Genomic DNA, 27,894 nt, shown 5'->3' on the forward strand with positions numbered 1-27,894 from the left:
TCAGGGCATATGCTTGGGTTGTGGGCTCAATCCCCAGTGTGGAGCTTGCAGGAGGCAGCCAATCAATAGTTCTCTCATCATTAATGTCTTTCTCTCTCTCTCTCTCTCTCTCTCTCTCTCTCTCTCTCTCTCTCTCTCTCTTCCTCCTTGAAATCAATACAAAAATATCTATATTTTTTAAAAGTTGAAATTGACTTTAGGTAGTATGTCCTGGATCTGCCAAACTTAATTCTTTTACTCACCGTGAAAATGAAATTTTCAAAAAGCAAGTGCCAGAAACAACTCAGGGGTTACTCATGCTCTGCTGTCCTATAGCTTGTACAATATCTGGGCACTCTCTTCCACAAGTGGGTGGGAAACTTCAGTCACTGGAGAGGTGTAGGCCCCTGTGGCTATGGCCTAGAGTTACAGGGAGAAAAAGCAGAGACACTCACAGCAACAGCTGAGCACGTGTGAAACGCCCACGTCCAGGCAGGGGTGGGTCTCCGAGCCTCTGTATCACGCTGCCTGCAGCTAGATGTGCGCTGGGAATGGAACTGTCATGTGACCACACTTTTGAAGTGAAATCCAAGTCAGGCTTTCTGTAGGACGGGGCAGGTCCATATTTTTGTGGTGCTTGATGCTTCAAACTTGAGAAAACCTTTTGAAGAAACAGAATGCAAAAATATCTTAATATATACCAAACTTTTGTAAAAACATATTAACATGTTGAAAGGGCTCCAACACAAGAGAGGACCCCAGAAGCTTGCATTTCAGTAGTTTCGAGGTAAACCACTTCTGCTTGGGATACAACAGAACAATTTTTCCGCAACCTGTTGGTGGAGATCTGAAATCTGAAGTCAACCAGTTCTACACCTAATCAGTAGGGCCTCTGCAGGGACTTGCCCACACGGGCCTGCTCCTGTGTGCAGACAGCCCGTCTTACAGGCAAAGGCACCGCAAGCGTGGCCGTCATGCTCCAGAACAGCACACACGCTTTAGACTCTTGAGAAGTAAGAACTGCTGTGCCAGAGGTACCTCAGGCTCCAGTTCAGGATTCCTTCCCAGGGTTCCCCATAAAGGTGACATAATGCACGGCGTCATTCCAGCAAGTGCCTACAGCTAAGTTATTCAGTGGGGGGTGAGACTTTACATTTCAGTTTCCACTTACCCTGCTGTTTTCATTTCTTCTTTTACATCTTTAACTTATGGTTGTCTAAAAATCTAATTAGTTATTAATTCTTACGAATTATGTGTAACAAGCACGACGAGAAGAGGACCAAGGAGAAGGAGAAAGAAATAGAGTTAACAGCAAAAAATTCCTTCATGATGAACTGCTACGTAGGTGGTGGCTTAGCCACAATTACCCTCCATGCAATTTAAAAGTAAGATCCTTCTTTAGCTAAGCAACACTATTCCAGCATTTCCTTAAGACTGTTTGGCAGCACAGTAGTTTCAAGCAGGTATTTTGTGGAAACAGCATTCTAAAATCAAATGGCATAACATAATTCCTTCTGGGAAACTCATAGGACACATTAAAGGCGCTGGCAAGTCCTGCAGTAAAATAACCTGTACATATGTGTATAACCCAGCATTTCCCAAACATACATTCACTTAAGAAACTGTCTATCAATAGGGGCAAATATATTTAAATTATTGGTTTAAGCCCTCATTTAACATTTCAAAGGCTCATAGACGATGCACTTCGTTGGGCATAATTATTTCATATAGTTGCACAAGACAGTTTTTCAGAGAAAATGGAATGACCCACCCCATCTTTGCAACCACACTGCTTCAAATAGGAATGTGCACCAACATGGAGCACCCATCTGCTTGAGCTCACAGAGCGAGATTTGGCAATCTTTTCAGCATGACATCCAAGAGATTTTGATTCTGCCACGGGGAGGTAGTGACACATTCCCTTCTTATCTTTCTCTTTGTTCCATGGCAGGCGACGTGCTCTCTCGTTCTCCGTCTCTTCACCCCTCTCCGTATATATCTATGCTCTTGCTGTTTTTCTTTAACTGCTCTCAATTTGAGAACCAGAAAATGCTCCTTTATTAATGGATGTAGCTCATAGAGTAGAACAGAGTCACAGCTTTGTGGTCCTCGTTCACCCTGTGAGTTTCAAGGTAGCTCTGCCTTCCTGTCACAATTCTGGCTGGGTGTCTGCAGGACTCAGAGAAAGCTGCTCCCAAAATAATAAGAGCCGGTAACTTCCCCATGAACTAATTTCTATGTAGCTATTCAGCGCATATCCGATAATTCCTCTGAGAAACACCTGCCCGGGAGTCTCTGGATCATCCTTAACTCCAGCGCAGCACAAGTCACTCTACACAAGTTTCTGAGGGCAAGCAGTGCATGGGGTCTTTTTTCTTTGTTGTTCCTGAAAACATTGTTATAAAGAACCAGATAAATTAAGTCCATACTGCACATTCATAGCGATCTCTTTAGGCAAGTCACTGACGCTTCCTGCACCTCACTCTCCTGGCCTGGAGCCTGGAGCCAGTCATGGCCACAGTGAAGGTCAGAGGGGAAAGCGTGTGGGACGCACTCGGGGGGTTGACACTCAGCAGCCCGTCCATAAATGACAGTCATTCTTCAAACCCAAAGGCCGGAGGGGACTCGGGTACCTTCCCTTCCCTAAACTCTCAGAGTGAGCGGGAGCTGTTTCATTCACGTTTCAGTTCTGATTAACTTTTGTTAGCATCGTTTACTTCTGCATGATTAATATATAGTTACCACAAATCTAGTGAGTCATTCATCTTTTGAAACCATGAGCCATAGGCGTGAGAAGGAACCAAAAATGGGCATAGGGGGGTTAACAAATAGACAAACCTCGTTAAATAGTTACATGCTCTTTCCTAAGGAACTTGCCTGTAGGTGGGAGCTAAGCCACAGTTGCCCCTAATTAGTGAGAAATTGACATCTCTAAGAATGACTCTGCCATCTCCGTTACTTAAAACTGTTAGATTTATGTTTGAGTAAAACTGAGCTAAATTGGGCTAAAGTCACATTCTGGGGGCTCACTCTAAATTAGCCTGTGAATCATCGCGATTGAGGTGAAATTTCCCAAAGGTTAGTCCTCATTGGGAAAATGAACAGACCAGCAATTCCTTAGAGTTTGCTCCCCCCACTGCGTCTGTTACTTTTACATCCAACGTCAGAGGCAAGTTTCCCTCATCCGAGTGGACCTGAGCCCTCTGGGCCATGAAGTGCGGGAAAGGCCAGCTGCAGCGGGAGCCGCTCCGAGCCGCGGCTTCAAACAAACGACTGGGCAGGCGCCAGGATCTATATGGGCGCACAAAGACTGTAAAACATTTGGTGCCGAGTGGAAAAAGACGCCTGTGAGCGCTGCCAGACGTTTTCAGCTTTCTTGCACCTGTGCCAAGTGTTTCTCAGCGGCTCTACCCCTTTCTTCGGAAGGGGCGGGGGTGAGGGATTGGGGGAGAGAGAAGCCAGCTTTCTGAGGGCATAGCCCATAGAACTGAGACGCTTGATACCGCTGCTCCACACTTGTTCCCTGCCCGGTCCCCTTCCTGAGGCAGAGGGAGGACCTCCAGCCAATCTTGGTACCGGGTTTCTGAGCACCGAACCTCTCTGACATTCATTTCACCCCCTACGTCACCGTGGGTCCTGAAGACCGCCCCCCGCAGCCCATCCCTGCAGCCTGTCTGCGATCTCCTTCCTGATTCTCAGTCGAATCACTGCTGCCCATCACAGCACCAAATTGAGGATTATTTCAAGGAAATAATTTGCACATTGAGACAGTTTGTAATATGTAAAACTATGTGTGGAAGAGAGTATATGTTTCTTAAAGGAAGAACACCCAAAATGTTTTCAGATGGAAGTGTGAAAATGTCTAAACATAGATGACATAACACAGATCATGAGAAAGTCAATTTCCAATGATCCTGGAACCTTGCGATACTGTTTTCAAAAGAAGAAGAAGTCATGGGAAGGGGCCTCCTCAGATCCCGCACAATAGCACTGAAGGAAAGAGTCCCACGGGCTGTGCGTTTATTACCAGCCGTGAGCTCAGTTCACTCTACAGCCCTGGGAGGTGAGGACTCTTACTTTCCCCTTCACAGGGCAGGACACGAAGAGATACGGTCAAGTCCCGCTCCCAGGAGCAGAGCTCCGCCCCATCCTCCGTCTCAGTCTCTGAGCTCACAGAGCTGTCAGGCCGGCCACTGCCTTCTCCGGGAGACGCCCCTTCAGCTCTTGCATCTGTGGATGCACAAAAAGTCACACTTGGAGCTTCATTCCTTTGGCTTAAAACTTGGATCTCTATTAAGATATCAACGTCCTCACAGACACACACAGCTTCCCCAGCCACTTGACCTACTGGCTACAGAAAGTGAGGAGTTCGGATCGTGGCTGCCCGCCTCACCAGGACAGGGGCAGCCCTGGCCCCCAGGTGCGCGGAGCAGCGGCCAGGGCTGTGGCTGGGGAGGCGGGGCCCACGCAGCCTCCAAAAATTCAGCGGAAACTCCTCAGTTCCCAGCTCAACACCCCAGTGTTCACCGCTGTGCCCCTGACAAATCTAAGCGCCTCGCCGTGATTCGCACCATGTGCTTGCACGAAGCTTCGAGCCTCGGCAGGGACCACAGTGGCTCCCTGAACTAAGGCGCTCTTTCTGCACAGGCATTGGCTCTGGATGCCCCTTCCTGTCTAGCTCTGAGTCACCTCACGCCACAGATTTTGGTCTCTGTCCCCTGAAACCTCAATTTAGGAGGTTAGATGAGGAGGTTTCTCTCTGAGTACCTTTCCCTCCCTTCATGGCACTTAATTCGGTTTGTAACTTTATTGCAAGGGCGGGAACAGTTTGCCTGTTACACACTGATGCCACATAGCTCATAGCTCCGGGCACGCTAGGCATGGTTTTGTGGAAGAATGAATGGGCTCAGGCAGCACAGTCCCCGTGGACTCCCTGGTGGAAACAGGAGCAGCACATCTGGAAGTTCACGAGGGGACAGGTGCTTGAGGGGACACTAATGTCATCAGAGAGAGCTTTGCCGCGGCCGGCATGGAAAACACATGTAAAGGGAGGCAGCCTGGAACATGCGCAGGCCTCACATGGACTCGTGTGTATGCAGGTGTTAGACATGTATTAGTAACTATCCATCAGATGATTGTCACTGTTATTAGAATAGTGCCCACTGGCCTGAAAAGCTGCTTTGTGCGAGGCACTTGGCTAAGCAGTTTATATTACTTAGTTCTATCTTCATAAAAAAAACTTTAAAAGGTATAACTACCCTCATTTTACATGCGAAGAATTAAGACTTAGAGCAATTAAGGTATCTGACTGAGTTTTCTTAGATCCAGGGTTAAAATCTAAGTTTATTTAAAGCCATTTATCTTCAAAGACAACTGATTTCTAAATCATTATTCCATCCCTCAAAAACCCGAAACACCAAAATATAAAAAAACAAAAACCCCTCCTCTTTATGCATCTTTACTCTTCCTACACACACGCACGCACACACATGCACACACACGCACATGCACATGTACACACACATGCACACACTCACGCACACACATGCACACACACGCACATGCACATGCGCACACACATGCACACACGCACATGCGCACACACATGCACACACACGCACGCACACCAAGCTTAAGTTAAACAACAAAACTCAATTTCCTGATGAGAGGAAAGAGCGGCGGGCCACGGGGGCCGTGGGACGCGCAGGGCAGCTGGGACTGCCCCCAGCACCGCGCTGGCGCAGGCCATCCGCTCAGGAAGTACATCTTCCTCATGAGATTTTCCCAAAAAACTTCTTGCCGGAGCCAGCCCAGCACTGCAGGCTGAGCGCTCACGCAGGCCGTGGCCATTCAGCCAGCACAGAGGGCGGCCGCGCCCAGGGCCAGCCAGGTGACTGGTCTCTCCCTGCTCGCCTCGGTCACTTCATACTCAAGCGGAGACCTGCCAGAGGCACAGCCTGAGCTGGGAGGTGACGGTCCTAGTGACACGGCCCGGCGGGCGCGTCGGCCTCCGGGGAAGGAGGTGGCGTCACCAGCGCGGTCCTGGACGCGGCGCCTGGTGGGTCAGGGGGGCCGAGGGCAGCTGGGGAGACGGGATGCCCGGTGCCCCTGCCTCAGCCATGGCACCTCCGCGGCTTTGTCTCGGGCGGTGGTCCCACGAGGCCCTCACTGACACTCATGAGCCGTTCATCCAGCAGGACCACCGAGAGCCAGCGAGCCCTCAGCTTGGGGCAGTGGCTGAGCGCCCACAGACTCCACCCCTGGAACAGGGGCGGCGGCTTCCCAGGGAGAAAGGCGGAGAGGCCGCGAGCTCCCCGGACGGACGAGCGCCCTGAGTCTAGAAGAATTCTGACAGCCCGCCCAGCCTGGGCCACCTGTTTCAGATCCACTGAACCGCTTGTGTCTCAAGTTCCCGTCCTTAAAAGGGAGATGACTACCCTGCTCCTCCATGAGGCTGTGGTGATGTGTGATGTCGCAGGGAAAGTGTAAGATGAAACTGCTCTCTCCACTGCAAAGTCCTTATTATCGATCCACAAGCAACTCAAGAATCACTCCTCCTGGGAGGCATCTAGTCATTTCCCAGGACCCGACCCAGGGAACCATGGAGCTGCACCTCCCGTGGGCTCCGCAGAGCTGGAGGCCGGGCAATGCTCCCTGCGCAGGGCGCCCGCCCCTGAACGCGGCCCTGCTCAGTGTAATGTATGTCCTCAGGTTGCAGCGGCTCCTCCACTAGCAGGCGAGGTGCATTAGTGGGAGATTTATGCTAAAATCTCCGCAGTGGAAATCATGAGCTCGCTCTATTCTCATTCGTAAGTGGCCAGTAGGCAGGGTCTGTCCTTTTAACAGGGTTTCCAGGAAGGACACGCAGCTTAAGAAACGCCGATTTGCTGGCACTTCTCTATTCCAGGAAGAGGGCTGTCTTCAGTGTAGCAGAGCCCAGAGCAGAAAATTATTTTAATGCCCCTCCTCCCTCTGCATGTCTCCAGCCAAGAGAAGAGTAGAGAGTACCCACTGGCTACAGAAATGCTGGCGTGGGTAAGAGCTGGGCCCTCTCTGAAGAGCCTCCTAAGACAATAGGATGGCCCTGGGGGGGGGGGGGGGGGCGCTCTGCAGCCCCAGCAGCTGCCTCCAGGAGGCCCTGCCAGCATGTGTCCCGGCCAACTGGTTCATCTTGCTAACTATAACGCTCAGCAGACGGGGAGGGAGTGTTTATAGATATATACACACACCACACACTTTTCTCAGCGAGTACATATAGAGACCTTCCAACTGTATATTTTGCAGACATACAAACACTCACATATATTGTCCATATGTTCAAACAATTTTTAAGTTATAGCATGAACAAATAAGGATATCTTTACACTGAAAGTTGCTTAAGGCACCAGAGTGGACACGTTAGAGCATTATTTCAAAAGACAAACAGAAGTGTGTTTGAGTTAACCTTTTCTAGCTATGTGACTTATTCCATAAAGATGAGAATAATACTGGGATCTTCCTCATATGGTAGCAGTGAGGACTAAATGGGATCGTGCATATAACTCACTTAGCATAGTGTCTAGTGCTAGGTAAATTCTCAGTACATGTTACTATTATTAATACTAGATACCACCCTGGCTGGGTAGCTCAGTTGGTTAGAAAGTCACCCCGATACACCAAGGTTGTAGGTTTGATCCCCATCAGGGCACATACAAGAACCAACCAATGAATGCATAAATAAGTGGATCAACAAATCAATGTCTCTTTCTCCCTCTCTCTCAAATCAATCAATCAATCAATCAATAAAAATGCTAGATACCATACCAGGTTGTGAACACCCAAAATCCTTCAGAACAAGAGCGGTCAAAACAAAGGGCAAGACGCTGTACAATGACCACCTAGAGACTTTAACGACTTAATATCCTTTTGCTGTTTCTCACCATACCCTGACACACGTCCATGATTTTATTTACCCTGTTGTAGCTCTCTCCCTTGATTAAACTGTGACCTCCTAGAAGTCAGAAACAGTGTGCCTTTCACCTTTGTTTTCCCAGCTCTGGACCAGAAAACAGTTCATTACAGATGCTCAATAAATATTGATTGAGAGAGAAAACTATTATTTGTAGATGATGCACCCTATGCAAAAAACACCTGTAACTGGTAAGTATCAGATTAAAGTATCACAGTAAAAACTGATACTTTAAACAAAGAAGCCCAAATACAGCAAACGAGTATTTTAAAATAGGACATATTTTCTTTCACTGAGACTAGAGATACGTATTTCCACTAATCATTTAGGATAACACCAAAGGACACATAGATGTTTGTTAAAGTCCTAAATCATTTTTATTGGCACATACCACGTTCTTAATGCAGCATAATCTGAAGTTTTCAGCCTGAGCTCATAAGCAAAGCTTCATAGAGCCTTTAACAAAACCTGTGTGTGATGAATTCTTCTAGATATTTATGACACTCAAACCCCTAGTCTGTTATAGTCTTCTTGTGCACTTAATTGGAGAGAAGTTTTAAATTAAAGCCCTTATCAAGTCTTTCCATAATATACAACTTAGTTTTCAGAAAAAAAAATTATCTTTCATACTCTTATTTTATCAGTTTATATAATATTGAATTAGTTATGAATAAAACAAGCACCCTAGGAATTAATAGATTTGGTAATATAGTCAATTAACTCTTGACTTTTGTTGGTACACAAATCCAATGAAAGATATACTAGAGTTGTTTTGTTATTACACATGATCACAGTATGTTTTCCATAAGAAATAGAGAAGTGCTAGTTTGGAAGGTTTCTTAAGAGGGGCTCAGATACGAAAGCTTTTGTTGAGTTATCTGTAGAATAAGTCATAAGACATCTCTTTCAGGAGGGTTGGAGAAAGAAGAATTCCAAAGTTCACACTACAAAAATATTTTTAAATCATGTCAGACCAAGACATTGATGAAAAATTATTAAGCCTAAGCTCCCTAGTGGTGCTATCATCACTTACACTTTGTCCGTGTTACCCACACAAGCTGCTTCTGCTCTCCTTCCTCTTCTAATGACCTGATACAACCAAGACTTGCAGGGTAGAAGTTACTAAGGACAGCCTCACAGCCTCAACTAAAACTGCAGGCCAGAGGCCTGGGAGGGAGAGCTCACACCTACCACTCCACAGCAATCACCCCTAACAGGAAGGCTTTCATTAGAGACGCACAGGAAGGGTGGCCAGTTACTGACCCCAACAGAAAGGGATGAGCCTTACATTCCTAAACAGGAAGCTGCTCCTTACCACTACCCACTACAGCAGGAAGAAGGAAGATTTTCCTCTTGCCCAGCAACAAGCCCAGACAGTGGAAATACCACAGCTCAGCCAATGAGGAGCCATTATCGCCTGCACTGTTCCTTTCCTGCAGTGAACTTGCATTTTTCTCTGATGACTTCTGGGTCCCACCCTCTTTTGTATAAAGCCTTCCACCTTGTAAAACCTCTCCCAATCTCTCTCCGCTTGCTAGATGATATGCTGCCCAATTCATAAATCTTTAATAAAGCCAATTAGATTTTCAAATCTATGCCGTTAAATTTTGCTTATTAATACAGCGCATCTCCACTGGCCATCTGTATGCCTTCCTTGAAAAAGTTTCCATACAGGTCCTCAGCCTTTTTTTTTTTTTTTTTTTTTTTTTTTTTTTTTTTTTTTGAGCAGAAAGGTTTTAATGAGCATCACAAAGGGACTGGGTGAGGGGGACACAAATTTCAAATCCAGCCTTTATTGCCATGCTTCAGAGGCTGAGGAGGAGGGAGAAGGCTCAACCCTGCTTCTCTCTTCTCAGACCCAGAGGCAGCTGGAGGGCAGTCCCTGAAAGTCTTCCGGCCGAGGGGCTGAAGGGAAGGGGCGATGTCTCTGCTGCTTATGCCAGGAGCAGGAAGACCCAGAGCAATGAGCTGACCTCAGAGGTCAAGAGAGACTCCGAAAGGTAGTCTAAGGACTGAGGAAACTCTTGGGCTACCCAAATAGCACTGAGGGCCTGGATGGCAGGTGGACATCCCTCTCGCGTTCTGGGACGCCCTCGCTCCTTACCGCCTGCCTACTCACTGCTCCTTACCCCTCAGCTTGCTGCTCCTTAGCACTCCCGCCTCTGCCACTGCGCTCGCCAGCCATGAGCCAGGTTTCTGGCTGAGCAGTACTCCCCCTGTGGGAGTGGATTGACCACCAGGGGGGCAGCTCCTGCATTAAGCATCTGCCCCCCTGGTGGTCAGTGCGCATCATAGCAACCGGTCATTCTGGTCATTCCACCGTAATGGCCGCTTAGATTTTTATTATATATACTAGAGGCCCGGTACACAAAAATTTGTGCACTCGGGGGGAAGGGGGGTCCCTCAGCCCGGCCTGTGCCCTCTCGCAGTCTGGGACCTCTCGGGAGATAACGACCTGCTGGCTTAGGCCTGCTCCCGGGTGGCAGAGGGCAGGCCCAATCCCTAGGTGCAGCCCCTGGTCGGGCTCAGAGCAGGACCGATTGGGGAGTTGGGGCGCCGCCCCCCCGTCATGCACAGAGCAGGGAGATTGGGAGGTTGTGATGCCACCCTCAGTCACGATCAGGGTAGGGCCGATTGGGGGGTTGGGGCACCGCTCCCTGTCACACTCAAGGCAGGGTCAATGGGTAGGTTGCGGCGCCACCCTCGGTCACGCACAGAGCAGGGCCAATCAGAGGGTTGGGGCACTGCCCCCTGTCACTCACAGAGCAGGGCCCATCAGGGGGTTGGGCACCACCCTCTATCACCCACAGAGCAGGTCCAATCAGGGGGTTGGGGCGCCGCCACTCTCACACTCAGGGCAGGGCCGATGGGGAGGTTATGGCTCTACCCTGTCACACACAGAGCAGGGCCCGTGGCCGGGGGCGGGGGGGGGGGGGAGGTTTGAGGCGCCGCACCCTGTCACACAGAGAGCCGCAGGGCGATCAGGGGGTTGGGGAGCTCCCCCCTATCAGGCACAGAGCAGAGCTGATCAGGGGGTTGGGGTGCCTTCCCCTGTCATGAACAGAGCAGGGTGGATAGGGAGGTTGTGGCCCCGCCCCCTGTCACACAAAGAGCTGCAGGGCGATCAGGGGGTTTGGGCACTGCCCCCATCACGCTGATCCCGATGCCGGGAGGCCTCGCAGCTCCGCTGATCCCGGTGCTGGGAGGCATATTACCCTTTTACTATATAGGGTAAAGGCCTGGTGCATGGGTGGGGCCGGCTGGTTTGCCCTGAAGGGTGTCCTGGATCAGGGCGGGGGTCCCCACTGGGGTGCCTGGCCAGCCTGGGTAAGGGGGTGATGGCTGTTTGCAGCTGGTCACACATCCTTCAGGGTGGGGGTCCCCACTGGGGTGCCTGTCCAGTCTGGGTGAGGGGCTGAGGGCTGTTTTCAGACTGGGGGTGACTGAAGCTCCCAACTGCTCCTTTTTTTCTTTTTTTTTTCTTTTTTATTCTGGGCCAGCTTTAGCTTTGAGGCTTGGCTCCAGCTCTTAGGCCTCCAAGGCTGAAAGTAGGTTTCTGGCCTTTGCTTACAATGTTGCGAATCTGCTGGCTGAAGTCCGGCAGTATTTGTTACAGAGTTTCTTAAACTGCCTGCTCAGAGGCCTGCAGCGGCAGGCGGGGAACATTGGTTTCTCCGTCACTGAGGCAAGCAAGCCTCATGTTAGTTTCAAGCTGCCTGGCTGCCAGCTGCCATCTTGGCTGACAGTTAATTTGCATATCTCGCTGATTAGCCAATGAAAAGGGTAGAGGTCGTACGCCAATTACCATGTTTCTCTTTTATTAGTGTAGATTACTTATTTATTTATTTATTTATTTATTTATTTATTTTAGCACAGTGGATTTGTGGACTTGAGTCAGCTCCCAAATATTCAGTTCCCTAAGTTGAACAATATGAGTTGTTTCCTAAGACTTATTCCTTTTGTCTTTCCTTGAACCCTAATTACCTTTGTCTTTCCTTGAACCCTAATTTCAATCATGTACCTCATACAATTCACTGATTCATGGGGGCTCAAGAGATACCCCTGGGGGAAAGCCTGACAAAAATATAAGGTTCAGTGTGAGGCATTTCTCTGTGGCTCTAATTGGTCTGAGGGTGGCCAGGTAACCTAAATTGACCCGATGAACTGAAAGAAAGGACTTACATGTTAGACTAAAGGGAGAGGTAGTCGTTTTCATGTTCATTTGACATGAATAAGTAAGACATGGTGGTTTGTGTTGACAGCCAACTGATTGCCATATTAAATCAGTGTCATATCTATTGATAGACAAAACGAAAAGAACTAAGGTCCCCAATATTGTGAAACCACTGAGTCAATCAAGAAACAACTCTGTTCATTTCTAGACTTTCTGGTAAGTGAGATAACAGATGCCTTATACTTAAGCCAATTAAACATCAGCTTTTTGACATAAAAGAAAAACTACTGCCTTTAGTATCCATATTGATTTTAACATGTATTTCAATTCAAAAAAAATTTAAGTGTATATGGGGAGGTGAGAGAAGATTGTACTTATAAGAATTGAGAAATAAGCTATAATATAAAAATGCTACAATTGGCTTGGTTCATGATTTTGAAATTAGAATGTCCACTTAAGATTTATGATCTGTAATTAGAGGTGGTTACAGGTCAGTGTCTATTCCTTCATAGGTGACAGGCTAAAAAAACTCAGACCTCATTGATACAATTGAATAGATAATTGAAAGGATAAAGGACTAACCTTTTCTGGATTTTTCATTTGTAGGTGTATGAATACAATAAAACTACATTCTATAAGAAAACTAGATATGCTATTGTGAAGAGATGAAAAGAAAATTCTGTTTAGACACCATGAAAAAATCCCTAACTCACATAATAATTCTCTTATAGGTAATGGCTACTTGCCTAACTGGAGAGTTATTAAATAGTTGTGTTCGTTTCCAGGATCCATTTTCACACGGCATGTCTTGCTTCGCTCCCCTCTGTATGCCTTGCTGGGCATTCTATTTAGTTTTGATTCAGAGCCTGGGTTTCAGATACAACTGCTTCATAAAGCAATTAAAACTTTTCTTTCTCTATTCAACCACTTAAACTCTTTAAAACATACTTCAAAAGATATCAACATATGATTGAAGTTGCCAGTTAGGCTTCTTCCAAAAATAAAGAATGCGTGCTCCTAGCCAACCATTTGTATCCTCACCTCACCGCGCTCCATGCCACCTAGCAAGCACGTGCGGGGAGGGTGCTTGGAAAGCAGTACAATCATCCAAAAATGTGAGATTCCATTAAAAATGGCACCTATTTTTTAACCAGAAATGTGTGATGGGTTAGACTGGGTGGGATGCTTCATAAAAAGAATCCCAAATAATCAAAGGAAGGGTGTGACTTAGGAGTTCTCACCGTGACTAGCTTTCCTGGGGAATTTTAGTTTTTAATATTTTTCATTTGTTGTTGTTGTAACCGGTCATCCTGCACTCCCAGCGACAGAAGTGTGACACCACTAGATTACCTCGCCACACCTTTACAGGCATGAAGCTGTTTCTTATCTTCACTTCTGACTGCACGTGCCTTCCTTTCCCATGTGTGCCTGGAAGATGTTTTCATCATGTCTCAAAGGAAAGGCTTTGAGGGGGAAAAAGAAAATACCACCTCAAGGAGAAGCTCTGTGGGTATTGATGATAATCCTGTGTTCTATTATCTTCAGGGGAGAAAATTAAGCAGAGATATGGTTTTTACCTGGCAAAAGTGGTTACCAAGTCAGTAAAAATACATTAGACAGCATTTTAAGAAGTATTCAAGTTTTGTCATTTTGGCGCATGGTCATTGTAAGCGATCAACAACTCACAGAAAAATGTTCTAAAAAGTTTTTTTGCAGGAATCATCCGGTTTGAGCAGATATAAATTCTACTATGTGTTAAAAGCACACACAGCAGTCGTGGCAGGGGTGTCAAGGATAATATAATGCCTAAACAGGTGACACAAGTTATGAATATATTTGCTCTTTTAGTAAAGTGGAATTTGTTTTCTATTGCTGTGGGGCAGATTTTCTACCATTCCTTGAACTATTCAGAAGCCATCTTTTAAAATGGATTTTTAAAAGCCACAGCATGTAGTAGGCATTTGATAAATGTTTTTAAAGATTAAACTGAATTAATTAATGCAGCATCACACAGGCCAGGTGACAATGGGACCCGAGACTATTTTAAAAGGAATTCATGCTGAAAAGTAAATGGTGAAGAAACAGTAGCTTGTGTTACAATCTACTGAGCACTCATGCATTCCTGCACTAGGATCACACTCCCTCCATCACATACACGTGGACCGCTTGTATGTACCCAAGGAGGAGAGTGCAGCAGCCCGTCGGTGGTGAAGCTCGAAGCCGAGCTCCGCGCATCTTTCTGGTTCCTGCACAGCCCGCTCCTCATCGGCGGACGCTCCCCAGCCCTCAGCAGGAGAACCCGCCTGACACCAGCTCAGGAGCGTGTGGGAGGGAAAGTCCACCAACAGCAGGGAACTCAGAAAATGAAAGTTCCAAAAAGGAAAAAATAACAGGCAAATAACTACTATGGGAAATACATCTCCCTAACATCATTCCCATCTTTAAATTAAGATGCTCAGCTAAACTTTCCCATGCTCCCTTCTCACTGTAATGGACCCTGAGAAGGAGTTCTGACCGGTGAGCTTTTAGGGAAAACACGTTGTCTTTACAAGGGACGGGCCATGCCGGCAAGGCCTCTGTCCTTAGCCCTCCCTCGTTGTATTTAAAACTATTATTTGAGGGTTTTTATGTGCAGCCAGGCAACCCTAAACCAAACATGGGACTGACCTCTGGTGAGGAGCTCATTGTTGTTAGACAGATCGTCTCTTCAAACGCCAGGGAAACGAACCAGCACATATAAGCGAACTCGCGTGATGAACTTTTTACCTCTGCATGCAAGCGAGGAACCGGCAGGGGCAGCTTCTTAGCGGCAGAGGCTTTCCGAGGACTCAGAAAGGAAGCTTTGTCTTCTCGTTCTCAGGGACGCAGGTGGGACCATAAACTCTTTCTAGCATGACTCCCCACGGCCGGCCGACACTGAACACACACACACACACACACACACACACACACACACGCTCATGAAACAAAGTCATAACTTCTGGGGGAAACCTGTAAATCTGTTAGAGCTCCAGAAACTAACTAGCCCAGAAGGAATTTAAAAATATTTTACCTGGCCTGTGGTTACCTATTGAATAGAGGCAAAATATGTAGAAAAGCAAAACTCAATTGAGCAAAGCTTCATAGAAGGTTTTCTGTAAAAGGAGCCACATGTCTAATGGATCAGGTCAACTGTCTAGATTAAATCATTATCATTTAGGTCATATCTCCTTCTCAGGTTCCTTTCCAGAGACAAAGTGACAGAGTCACTGCTTTTAAATCACTTATCGGCACAAACCAAATCACTCACAATATAGCCGTAAAGTACAGAAACCTGCAACCTGAAGTTTCTCCAACTAAGTCTGTGCCTCTTTGTGTAATACGCCAAGTGTCTTCCTGAACCCATGGCAGGGCTAGGCGGTTCACTCATTGGGAATACCCAGTGAAACTTACTTTAGTTTTCTGGGATAATAATTATGTCCTTTGGAAGAGTAGGAAGGTTTAAAGACAAGAGGACACATTTCTAAGCATACCATCTGAAGTTACAGTAGGAGAGTATAAATATTGCTCGTGTTTTTAATGAAGTTCACTCATATTTGAGTAAAAAACTGGAGGTCAAACCTCCTCAAAATATTGTGCCCTTTTAAGTTACACCAATGTCCCTTGTTTTGGGGGGAGTGCTTTTCCAAAATTATTTCAGCCAAAACTAATACCAGATTTTCCATTTTCTATAGCACATATTTTGAAAATATATCTTTATTTAATCATTATAGATAAAACATATAAAAGCTCTGGACAATATAAGTTTTATGTGTCCAAAGATTTTTTTTAAAATTTATATTCACAATATCTTCCACAAGAAATACATGACAATGAAGTTAAGCTTCAGCCAACCTTCCAGACATAATTCTTAGGTTCCCCCACATTTACTAGTGATCAATTCTCCCCACTTGTGAAGAACCTAAGATAGTCCCTCTTTGATACTTTGCTATACAATTTCACTTGGAAAATGCTATGTTTATCAAGTTTCCTGAGAGAATAGACTTCTTCATTCCTGAGAAGTTCAGGACAGGGAAAAAGTAACACGGGAAATGTTTAGTGTGTGTATTCTGGACAGCTGGAAAGCAGGCAGTTATTTCTGGACTTCTTTCACTGCATTAAAGTATTGCAGAGCCAAATTCTGCCCTCCAATAATTTTTCTTCAAGTGACTTCAGCCCATATGTTTCTAGAAGCTGAATTTGTTTCATTGCATTTCAAGGTCTAATCTTGCAGTTATTACACAGGCAGAATCTCCAGGAAACTGAAATTTTGTTTGTGTAAGAAAGTGTATTTTGAATATTTCCTGAGGCAAAATGTGGTCTAAGACCGGAGAACTAGGGTTAATGAGAAATAAATTGCAGATCTCCAAACAGCTCTGCACTTGCTAGTTTTTTATACAAGGTTTCTCCTTTCACTTGAAAATGCCAAGAAGACTTCTGAAAACACAGAAAGTAATATTTAGATAATTTTTATTTATAGTTATCTTTTTAAAAATTAACAATGTCTTCTACAATTTCCTTATTTTTAAAATGTAATCTCTATTTAGCTAGTGAATAAAATGTAAATGTTTATGTAAAGTACCATAAATAAATTCTTTTAAAAGGGGAAATCTAGACTCTAAGTGATTCTGCTTAAAATTGTTATTTTTGAAAGTCTGGTTGCCAATTTAACACCATATGGCCACTAATTGTGCAGTATAAAGTAAAATATTATGTACTTTTCTGTATAATTAATGAATCTTAAATTCAAGAATTTAGAAAAGACAGAAAATTATTCCACCAGGTTCCAGACATTCACAAACCTCTACATAATATCACAAATCTTCTTTTACAGCTTCTGAACATTTGTAATTTTTCCTGTAAAACTATACCCACCTTCAGACCGAGAGTACCTGTTTCACTTTTCAGAAAATAAGGGGAAATCCTCCCCCATCTGCACGGAATATGTCTATCCTCCTTAGATCCATTTGCTCAATTAAATTCAAGTTTCTCTGTCCAATAGGCATAAATCTGGGTATTGATTTAACTATGAAGTCTTGAAACTCCCGGTAGTCTTCTAAAACTTGGATGCGCATATAAGCTTTTAAAATATCAAGTTATTCCAGCATTTAATACACATAACTGTTTCCAGAGGGCCAGAGGCGGCGGGCACAGCTGCCCGCTCCATTTGAGGAGCTGCACCTGGCCTGCCAGCCAGCATCTTGCTACTTTCTGGGTTGTGTTTTCTTTAGTGTCCGCTTCTATTTTATGCAGCGTGAGTTTGATGCCTTCTGGACATGAGCCATGTCGCCAGCGGCCAACACCCATAAGCGAGGCCTACGAACTAACAGCAGACCTCGGGGCTCTGTTCCTATAAAGCACAGTTCATTCTAAGTCTGTCCTTCCAGGCCGGCCTCACTGGAAATTTACCACCCTCTTCCGACAGGGCAGGGCATTGTCCACCTAGACTTCAGGAAGGGCCCTTTCGGCGAGCAATCTTACCTCTTGAAAAAGAAAAAAAGAGAAAGAAAGAAAAAAGACCTCTCTCAACTCTCTTTGAAATCTTTTTATTTAGCTTCCAGTTTCTTTTGAGAGCAAGGAATCTTTGCCGTGAGCCTCCATGCAGCAACCAGCTACTTCTTCTCAAATAAAAGTCGTGTAAATATTTCATAGGCATGTCTCCAGTGTGAATTGCACAATAGGAAGAGGAGATGTTGAAGAAATATGTCCCTAAATCGTGCCGAACAAGTGCGAACGTGCTCCCAAACCCAGGAGGTTTGGAGGGCAAGCCCCCAGGCCCCTCCCTGCGCACCGGGCGCTTCTGACCTGAACGCTGTGCCTCACACCTGCACCCAATGACGCCAGAGAGTACTTGATACTCATGTTTATTTTAAGCTTCTTACATGATATTTTCCATCTTAAAAACTGAGAAGGGTTTTTGCCTTGAAAGATTATTCATAGGTAGCAAAAGAAGCAAACCAAAAGTGTACCCAGAACCTCTTTCTCCCCCGGGTCTGTGGCGTTGAACACGTGCGCCACACCACTCTGCACGGCAGCAGCGTTTCTTTTATATTTCGGTTTGATGAGTCTTTCTCCCCAGCTAGATCCTGAGCCCTTTTTGCACAGCGACCTGGAAGTGCTCCCCTGTGGCTATTGCGAGGGCAGATTTAGCATCATCGGTGATGAACATGAACACACACCCATTGAACTGATGGAAACTAGGCAACAGCTGGAGAACTTGAACCAAATACCAGCAAAGACATTGGTGTGAGTTCCATAGCCCATTGTTTCTTTGTGAAGTAAAATCAACAACCCCTTTAGAATAGTACAAGAAATTAAAATTCACTATCAGCATATAAAATAGGAATGTGTAGTAAATTGATGGCTAAGAGATACTATCTTGTGAGAACACTCCTAAGTCCTAAGTAAGCCTCATGTTAGGAAAGAGGGGCCGTAAATACGCACTGATACGGAAGCATTAGCGCTGACGCTGGCTTCCAAGGCCAAGTTTACATTCTTATCTGCACTCATCGATCTCACCCACTGCATTCTTTCTGGCACTACTGACGGCCGTGTTTCAAAGATCTGACCTCTTCTGCTGCTTTGTTTACTGGCTTTGCATCCATCCTGCGCTTTGCCAGGGAGGCGTGCTTTGGTTGAAAGTTCAGCACGTCCGCTTTCTAAGCCCCTGAGTCTTCCTGATGGCGCATGCTCCATGTGCTGGTTTTCTTTAAAAGGTGCCCTTCTGGCCCAGGCTGCCTGGCTTAGGAGTTGTTTGCTAATGGGAGTGATGGATAATCCTTTTCTATCAACCCCTTTCCCCTTAATTCCCTTTGAACCAACTAAATACTCATTCAAGGCAGCAGCTGGAGGAAAGAGGGAACCTGTGTCCAGGAAATATTGGTTTCTGTTCTGTATGATAATTGAACCTGTGCCCTTGAACTCCTCAGGCAGCAACCTAATGCTCTCACGCTCTAACCAAGACACCCTAAGAGGAGCTAGGACAGCATGGGGGCCAATCCTGGCCCTGGATTCAGAATATGAGTCTTTCATGGAGTGCATCTTTGAAAACAGAAACAATGCTGTATTTTTCACTCCTTGAAACTGCTTCTGTGGGGGTTGTATTGTTCCAGTGAGGGCAGCAACCTAAGATTGAAAACCATCATCTTTTTCATGTTCACTGTAGTACAAATCAGTAGCTTTAGTCACTCTCACTACCAGCTTTCAAGTGATCCTTCAAGTTCAGTTATAAGATGACATTAGCACCACCTGCAATGACCACAGGCTTCCGGTGGAAAGCCTATCGCTGCAGCCATCTCCAGCACAGCCCATTACCATGAAAGATTTAGCAGCTAGAGTGCCGTAATGCAGTCGATGCAGATGTTCATCTGGTTCTGAGATACCCATTTGTTCCCCTAACACCCTCTGTGCTGGCAAGAAAGCTGACGCATTCTGTTGACCAAATATCCAAGAGCAATAGATCTCCAGAGTTTCCTAAGAGGATCTTGAAAGGAGTGTTCGGCCATGTTTTACTCAACTCTCAGTCACTGTGTTTTCAAGGCATCTTACTAAATTTGATGTGAACAATACATTTAAACAACAAGGTATTGTTCACATCAAAAAGCTAGGCCCAATTATATTTAGAAAAATACCGCATTATTTTTTTTCATTTATAACATTATTTCATAAGAAAATCATCTTTTAGAAGATGCTAGAATTCTGTTCAAGTGCTACGTAAGTGCAAAAATCACTATATTTTTGTACCAATTACTATGTAGTAAGTAAAAGCCCATTTATATTTCTATCGATTTACTTATTTAATATTTGTTAGCTAACTACAGTTTAATATGCAAATATATAGAACTGCACTGTCCAATATGGTAGTGACTAGCCACATGTAACCATTGAGTACTTAAAACATGACTATTCCAAATTGAAATATGATGTAAGTGTAAAATACACATAGGATTTCTAACTAATTTTTTTAAATATATTTTATTGATTTTTTACAGAGAGGAAGGGGGAGAGAGAGAGAGAGTTAGAAACATCAATGAGAGAGAAAAATCGATCAGCTGCTTCCTGCACACCTCCTACTGGGGATGTGCTCACAACCAAGGTACATGCCCTTGACTGGAATCGAACCTGGGACCTTTCAGTCCGCAGGCCGACGCTCTATCCTCTGAGCCAAACCAGTTAGGGCATCTAACTATGTTTTTTAAAAAGGAATGTTTATATTGATGATGTGAAAATAACATTTTGAATATGTTGGGTTAAATAAAATATATTATTTAATTGTTTTACCTTCTTAACTACTAGAAAAATTTTGATTACATATACAGTTCACATTTGAAGCTTGCCTTATATTTCTGTTGGACAGTTCTCATATAGAGATAAGGTTAGTTCAGAATTCAAGTAAAACAAGTAATGTCGATAAAATGTAATAATTTCTAGCCCTACTCATCTCCAATATTCTCTTTTTCTAGAGGGGAAAGAGGAGAAGGTCTGTTAAGATACAAATTTATTGAACCTCAATGAGATAGCATTTACTAAATCTTTGTTCTAGGCCAGTATTCAGTGTTAAAAATTCTAAAAGAAAATTGCCACTCCTTAAACTGCCACAGCTGATTTTTACAAGTTTGGAATAGAAGGAAACTTCCTTAACATGATAGAGGGCATCTATAAAAAACCTAAAATAAACATTATACTTGATGGTGAAAGACTGAAAGAAGTCTCCTAAGATTGAGAGCAAGGTACAATGTCTTCTCACCACTTATTTTAAGTGTTTTACTGGAAGTTCTAGCCAGTGCAATCCATCAAGAAAAAGAAATAAAGGGCATCCATATTGGACAGAAGTAAAAATGTCTGTATTTGCAGTTGGCATGCCATATATGTAGAAAATCTTAAGGAATACACACGCACATACACACTTAGAACAAACACGTAGAACAAGGTCATAAAATACCTTTACATGAAATTAATATACAAAAATCAGTTGTATTTCTATATGTAAGCAAGGAACAATCCAAATATAAAATTAAGAATACCTTTCACAATAGCATAAAAAAGAATAAACTACACACACAAAAAAAGTTCCAGAGTGGTACATTCAAAATTACAAAACATTGCTGAGAGAAATTCTAGAAGACCTAAATAAATGAAGAGACAGTCCATGTTCATGGGCTAGAATACTCAATATTCTTAAGATAACAATAATCCCCAAATTGATCCAAGGATTCAATGCAATCTCTTTCATATTTCCAAGAGCCTTTTCTGTGTTTTTTGTTTTTTACAGAAATCAACAACCTGATCCCAAAAACTGTATGGAAATGGGAAATATCTAGAATTGCCAAAACAATCTTGAAAAAGAACATAGAAGAATGTCACTTCCCGATTTTTAAATTTACTATAAAACTAGCTATTAAGACATGGTATTGGTATTAATGATAACAATATACATCAAAGGAACAGAGTTGAGTCCAGATACGAATTATTATGTTTATCGTGAGTTGATATCAACAAACATGCCAAGGAATTCACTGAAGAAATGATACTGGTACAATAAACTATGCATATGCAAAAGGAAGAGAGAGAGAGAGAGAGAGAGAGAGAGAGAGAGAGAGAGAGAGAGAGAGAGAGAAAGGAAGGAAGGAAGGAAGGAAGGAAGGAAGGAAGGAAGGAAGGAAGGAAGGAAGGAAGGGAGGGAGGAAGGAAGGAAGGAAACATAGTCCTTTAAATTTATACTATACATAAAAATTAACTCAAATGTAACAAGTAAAACAATATAACATTTAGAAAAAAAAAAACACAGAAAATCTTCAAGACCTTAGAATAAACAAAAGTTTCTTAGCTATGACACCAAAAGCATGATCCATAAAAGAAAATAATTAATAAATTGAACTTCATCAAAATTCAAAATGTTTGTACTTTGAGAGATATCATTGAAAAAATGAAGACAACCAACAGACTGGGATAAAATATCTGTAAGACACTTATCTGACAGGGAACTTATAGCCAGAGCATAGAAATAATTCTTACATCAATAATAAGATGAACAATTCAATTTAAAAATGGCAAACTATTTAAATAGACATTTCACCAAAGATACACAGATGGCTAATAAGAACATACAAATAGAAACTACAATGAAATATGATTTTACTCTCACTAGAATGGCTATAATAAAAAGACAGGCAATAAATACTGGCAAAAATGTGAAGAAATTAAAATCCTTATACATTGGTGCTATAAAAGTAGAATGCTATAGTCACTTTGGAAAATAGTTTAGAAATCCCTCAAAAGCAACAGAAAGTTACCCTATGACCCAGCAATTCCACTCCTAGATATATACTCAAGAGACATAAAAATATATGTGCACACAAAGGCTTGACAATGAATTTTCTTAGCAGAAATATTTATAATAGCCAAAATTTGCAAATAACCTAAATGCCCATCAACTTGTGAATGAATAAGCAAAATGTTGTCTATTCTTACAATGGAATACTATTCACCAAAAACAATTAAAGAACTATAGACACATGTCACAACATCGATGAACCTCAAACACATAATTGTATTGTATGATTCCACTAATATGAAATGTCCAGCAAAGATCCTGTATAATAAAAGTCTAATATGCAAATTGTCCTCTTGGACAGTCTTCCATCAGAGTTCCACCACTCTCTATGACGTGTGCTGAGCACCAGGGGGAAGCATAGAATGTGGAGGGGTGGATAATGCAGCACTGGCAGCTCCAATGGGCCCAGATGAGAGCAGAACCTCAGTGGGATGATGGAGCAGGTGAGCAGGCAGCTCCAGGCCACAGTGGGTGCCAGTGGGGGGAGGGGACCAATCGCCCCACGAACACCCAGCAGACAGCGATCAACAACGGGTGGCAGTGGTTGGGGGTGGGGCCACTGCCCGTCTCCCAAGCACTGAGGGAACCGGGCAAGGGCCCAGTCCTGACCGATCACCCCGCAGGTGGGATGGTGGAGCCAGTGAGGGGGTGGCACCAGGCCAAGGCAGGGTGCCAGGCGGGGCTTCGAGGCTGGGGGCGTTAGTTGGGGCCTGATCCCCGCAGGCCACCCCAGGGACCCCACCCATGCCCGCATTTGTGTAAAGCTATAAAAAAGGAAAGTAGATTAGTGGTTGCTGGGGATGGGAGTAGGGTCAGGGGAGAGGGGAGTCAGAGGGATTAACAATAAATGCCACATGAAAGATCATATTGAGATGACAAAATGTTCTAAAACTGGTTTAAAGTGATAGTTGTATTACTTGCTAAATTTACTAAAAAATTTTTAATTGTATACTTGAAAAGAGTGAATTAGCTAATATGCCAAATATAGTTTTTTAAAAACTTACAATGTCTAGTTTCATCTTACCTAGAACACAAAAACTATAAATTTGTAGACTCTGGAGTCAAACATATTCAGCTTCAAATATGACTCTATCTCTTGGAAATTTACAACCCTCAGCTGTGAAATAGGATTAATAAGGGTGTCTCCTTTCAAGATCATCTTAAGAATTAAAGGAGGCAGCTAGCCCAGCAAAGTTAGGCATAGAGTGAATGCTCATCGATTGGTAGAATTACTAACTATATTTCCAAATTACTTCCAAGCTTTTCCAAAAGCAGTTTGGCTGCAGCTCTTTTGGTTAAGTTCCTGCCCCTAGACATTCTTAGTTTGGCATATTGTGTTACATTATCTTCATTAACGGTCTCTACCCGCCCTGCCTACCAAAATTACTTATTCTTCAAGCTCCACTAACCCCTTCAAAGCATTCCCTTTCACTAGGCATGCTTCCCTTCAAAACTCTTCTATAAATTACTATATCCATGGGTCTCACATTGTTGTCATCTACCTTTTCTTGAGTTTACCCCTAGCCTAAGGCTATAGGAGGCATCAAATCATGGGACTCACTTGCAGAGTTCAGATGTAACTTCAAACCCTTTCTTCCCCACCCTTTCAGGTAGCCAGGCATGTGGTTTGTCAGTATTTACTATCCCTGTATCTAGATTAAGTCTTTACAGAAATACATTTGCATCAAGAAATGCTCAATCATTGTGGATTAAATAAATAAAAATGTTTAAGAAAAGGTAAAAATCCTACAAAATACATTTTTAAAATTTACCCAAGTTATTCTCTGGCCCCTAGACCAGTGGTCAGCAAGCTCATTAGTCAACAGAGCCAAATATCAACAGTACAACGATTGAAATTTCTTTTGAGAGCCAAATTTTTTTAACTTAAACTATATAGGTAGGTACATTGTTATTAACTTAATTCCTAAGGCTTAGGAAGAGCCACACTCAAGGGGACAAAGAGCCGCATGTGGCTCGCAAGCCGCAGTTTGCCGACCACGGCCCTAGACAGAGAGACCTAAACCTATTTCTTCTTACCCTACTCTCAAGCACCCAAGAAATGAACTCAGTCGGCAAGAAAATAAGGCCAGGTGTGTCAAATACCTAACTTGTAAAGAAATGCTGAACCCCTTGTTCTCCACCCTCTCAGCAAACTGCAAACATTTGGAAGCACTTGTGTGAATGAAGCAATGCATTGCTGTGGTCGCTATACTCTTCCTCAATAACTTCACAGCTCTGCCTCTTATATGGAAACATATATTGTAAGAAATTCCCCCCTTATTTTACCTCCTATAGGTTTTTCAAATAAAAGATCAGACATTTTCCAGAAGTTCAGACATCAAAATGTCAACCAAAAGACCTGTCTGTATCAAAGGAAGTAACTGCTCTTGCCAAGATTTTTATTCTTCAGACAAGTTCTAACGTGCCCCCTTTCTCTTTTTTAAAATACAACAGATAATGACCTACATCATTCCAATTTTGCCTCGTTTGATAGGCTCTTCACTTTTCTCCATTATTCATTAGTTTTGAGTCTATCGAAGTATCAGTTGTTGAAAATTTTGATACACTTCACTGGTTGCCCTGGTTGGAGGTTGGCAGCTGCATTTTTCTGCTTTGTGTCAACACTGTGTGTGACCTTAGATGAGAGTGTCTTAAGAATACACGGAGATCAAAATCCCACCCATCTCACAGGCATGTTGAGAGAATAACTGAGACTCCAAGTGTGAAAATACTTCAGTGACTCGGGATAAAATGCCAATTTATCATTCTGCTCATTTCATTTCTCCCTGGGCCCTGAAACGGTGGGCCCACCAGAGACAAATCCCATTTTGTCCCTTGAAGTTCAAAGGTACTGCCGGGTTAGTAGATTTCATCTTTTTTTTAATCATTAAGTAGAGGAATGGCCTTCATAAACTAAACTTCCACGGAAGGCTTATTCTGAGTCTTGGCTCTAATACTTAAAGCTTTGAGCAAATCACTCAGTGTCCTCATCTGCAAAATGGGAGTATCAAAGGTCATCAAACCCTTAAGTGCTGCTCAGATGCAAATGCTTATTAAATATTTAGTAACTCTCTTTCAAAAGGATGCATGTTCAATATTTGAGGAGCGCTAACACCTCTCAGCGCTATTATTTGCTTCATTGTGTACTTCTAAAAGAGCTCTTCCCTGCCCTCCATCCTTAGCGAGGACTGAATTTTGAAAAACAAAACAAAACAAAAAACAGATTATTTTGCAGGATAGAGACAGAGAGAGATAAGGAGACTGATTTACAAATATACCAAAATTGAAACAAGATTTCTTGAATATCTTGCCTGTTATTAGAGTAGAATATGGGCAAAAGGGGTAAAAAGAAAGCTTCATTACGCCCAAGCCTATTTGACTCTTGCAAAGCTAATTAAACACGTCTTGAGTGTATAAAATATATCATCCCAGATAACTGCATTCTGTTAAGTTCTTCATCTTATTAAGAGCTTCCATTAATGCTTCTTCAACATAAATTCTGAACCCAGACAGTATTATTTGAGAGGCCTCACATCGGAACGACCTAAATCAAGGTGACGAAAGCAGAGATGGGTCCACAAGAACAGGAATGAGGATGCTGTCCTCCATTATTGTCCAGTTCTAATGGGCTCAGCATTGTCTCTGAAAAGGCACCTTTCTCAGCCTCTCCAGGCCCGAGGCCCCAGGGCCCTCGACACTGACCTACAGGATTGTCACAATCCAGAAGCATACACCCCAAACCCCGGAGTCATCAAGCTGGTGCTCAAAGGCCCTCGGAGACTCTCGAACCTTCAGGCTTTACATTGAGGAAATGAGGCGCGGATATTCCACGTGTCTGAGGTTATAGATACAGATACATAGTATAGCATTTTGAGAGAAAATAAAGTTAAAGTAAGATATTCACCAAAACTTACTTGAGCAGTGAGAATGAAAATAAATACAAATTTCAAAAGTAAACAACAAATGTTATCACTTGCTCTGATTGGTCCGTGCCTTTCATGCTTCCTCTTACCTCCTCCTCTGTGTAAAACACCATCTGGCTCATGCCCGCACCCCTACCCCTTGGATACAGCCTCTCCAATGCATTATTCTCTCCCCTCTTCTGGTGTGAACTTTCACCTGTGGGGCACTCCTCTCCATAAGGTCAAAGGTGAAGCCAAAGTCAACAAGAGCAACACAACCCACCATCAGATTCCACAAGATGACTGGCAACCTGGAGCTTGACCAGGTTAACTTTCTAAAAACAAGCTCTGCTTATATGACTTCCCTGAACTTCCAATACTTCCTCCACTATTAACTAAATCAAGGTCATACTTCCTTAAGGAAACTAAAGTTCAAAGTCATTTAGTCAGGTACCAAGGCTCATTGTCTATTATTTCCAGGAGTTCTCAGCTTGACTATCTATTGGTGGGAGTTGTACATGAGAGAAAACATCGTATTACAGTGATTAAAAGCAATGGCCCTGGAACCAGAGAGCCTGAGCTTACAACTCAGTTATACCACTTGCTTGTGTATAAACATAGACAAATTACTTTCTCTTCCTGTGCCTTGGTTTACTCTCTATAAAATGAGGAAAACAACAGGCCACCTTTGTATGGATGCTGTAAGCATTAAATAAACAAATGCATGCCAAGCACATGGAAGTATGCTCAGCACATAGAAAGCCCTAAATAGGGTAGCTTTTATTGTCATACTTGAAACTATAGGACAGTGATTTGTCTATAACAATAAATTTTTCTGATTGAAATGTAATTGAATGTTTTTTAAATAGCCCTAAAACTGTATTTTTAAAAAAGTTAGTTTCAAGGAGTTGTGGAATCACAAAAGCTTCACTGAGAACAAGCATCTTGATAAAAATCCCAGAATGGACGAAAGGTCAAGACATTATGCTAAGTAAAGTAAGTCAGACACAAAAGGATGAGTTCTGAATGATTCGTATGAGGTCCTAGAGCAGTCAAATTCGTAAACAGAAAGTGGGAATGTGGTTGCCAGGGGATAAGGAGAGGGAGGCAGGAGGAGGTGTCATGTACAGAGACAGAGTTTCAGTTTGGGATGATGAAAATGTTCTGGAGATGGACAGTGGTGATGGCTATACAACAACATGAATGTACTAATTACACTGAACTATGCCCTTAAAAGGGTTTAAATGGTAAATTTCATATTATGATATCTAACCACAATAAAAAATGATAAAAGCATTTTTAAAGTCACAGCAATGTAGAATGCACACTATTTTCCTTGCTTATAAGACTCTCTTCAATCTATTAGAAACCAACTTATATTCTTTCTTCTCTTTTATGCTCCTCAGATGAAGGCCAATTTTAATAACTTCATAAAAAATTTATGACCTCACTTTAAATACATACAATGGGAAACTGACCCAACCACAAAAACATTCCTCAGTGGTCTCCTTTGCAGGGAGCTGGAGCTAGAGAATGGCCT

This window comes from Myotis myotis, unplaced genomic scaffold, assembly GCF_014108235.1.
Source record: "Myotis myotis isolate mMyoMyo1 unplaced genomic scaffold, mMyoMyo1.p scaffold_m19_p_13, whole genome shotgun sequence".
Classification (NCBI taxonomy): domain Eukaryota; kingdom Metazoa; phylum Chordata; class Mammalia; order Chiroptera; family Vespertilionidae; genus Myotis; species Myotis myotis.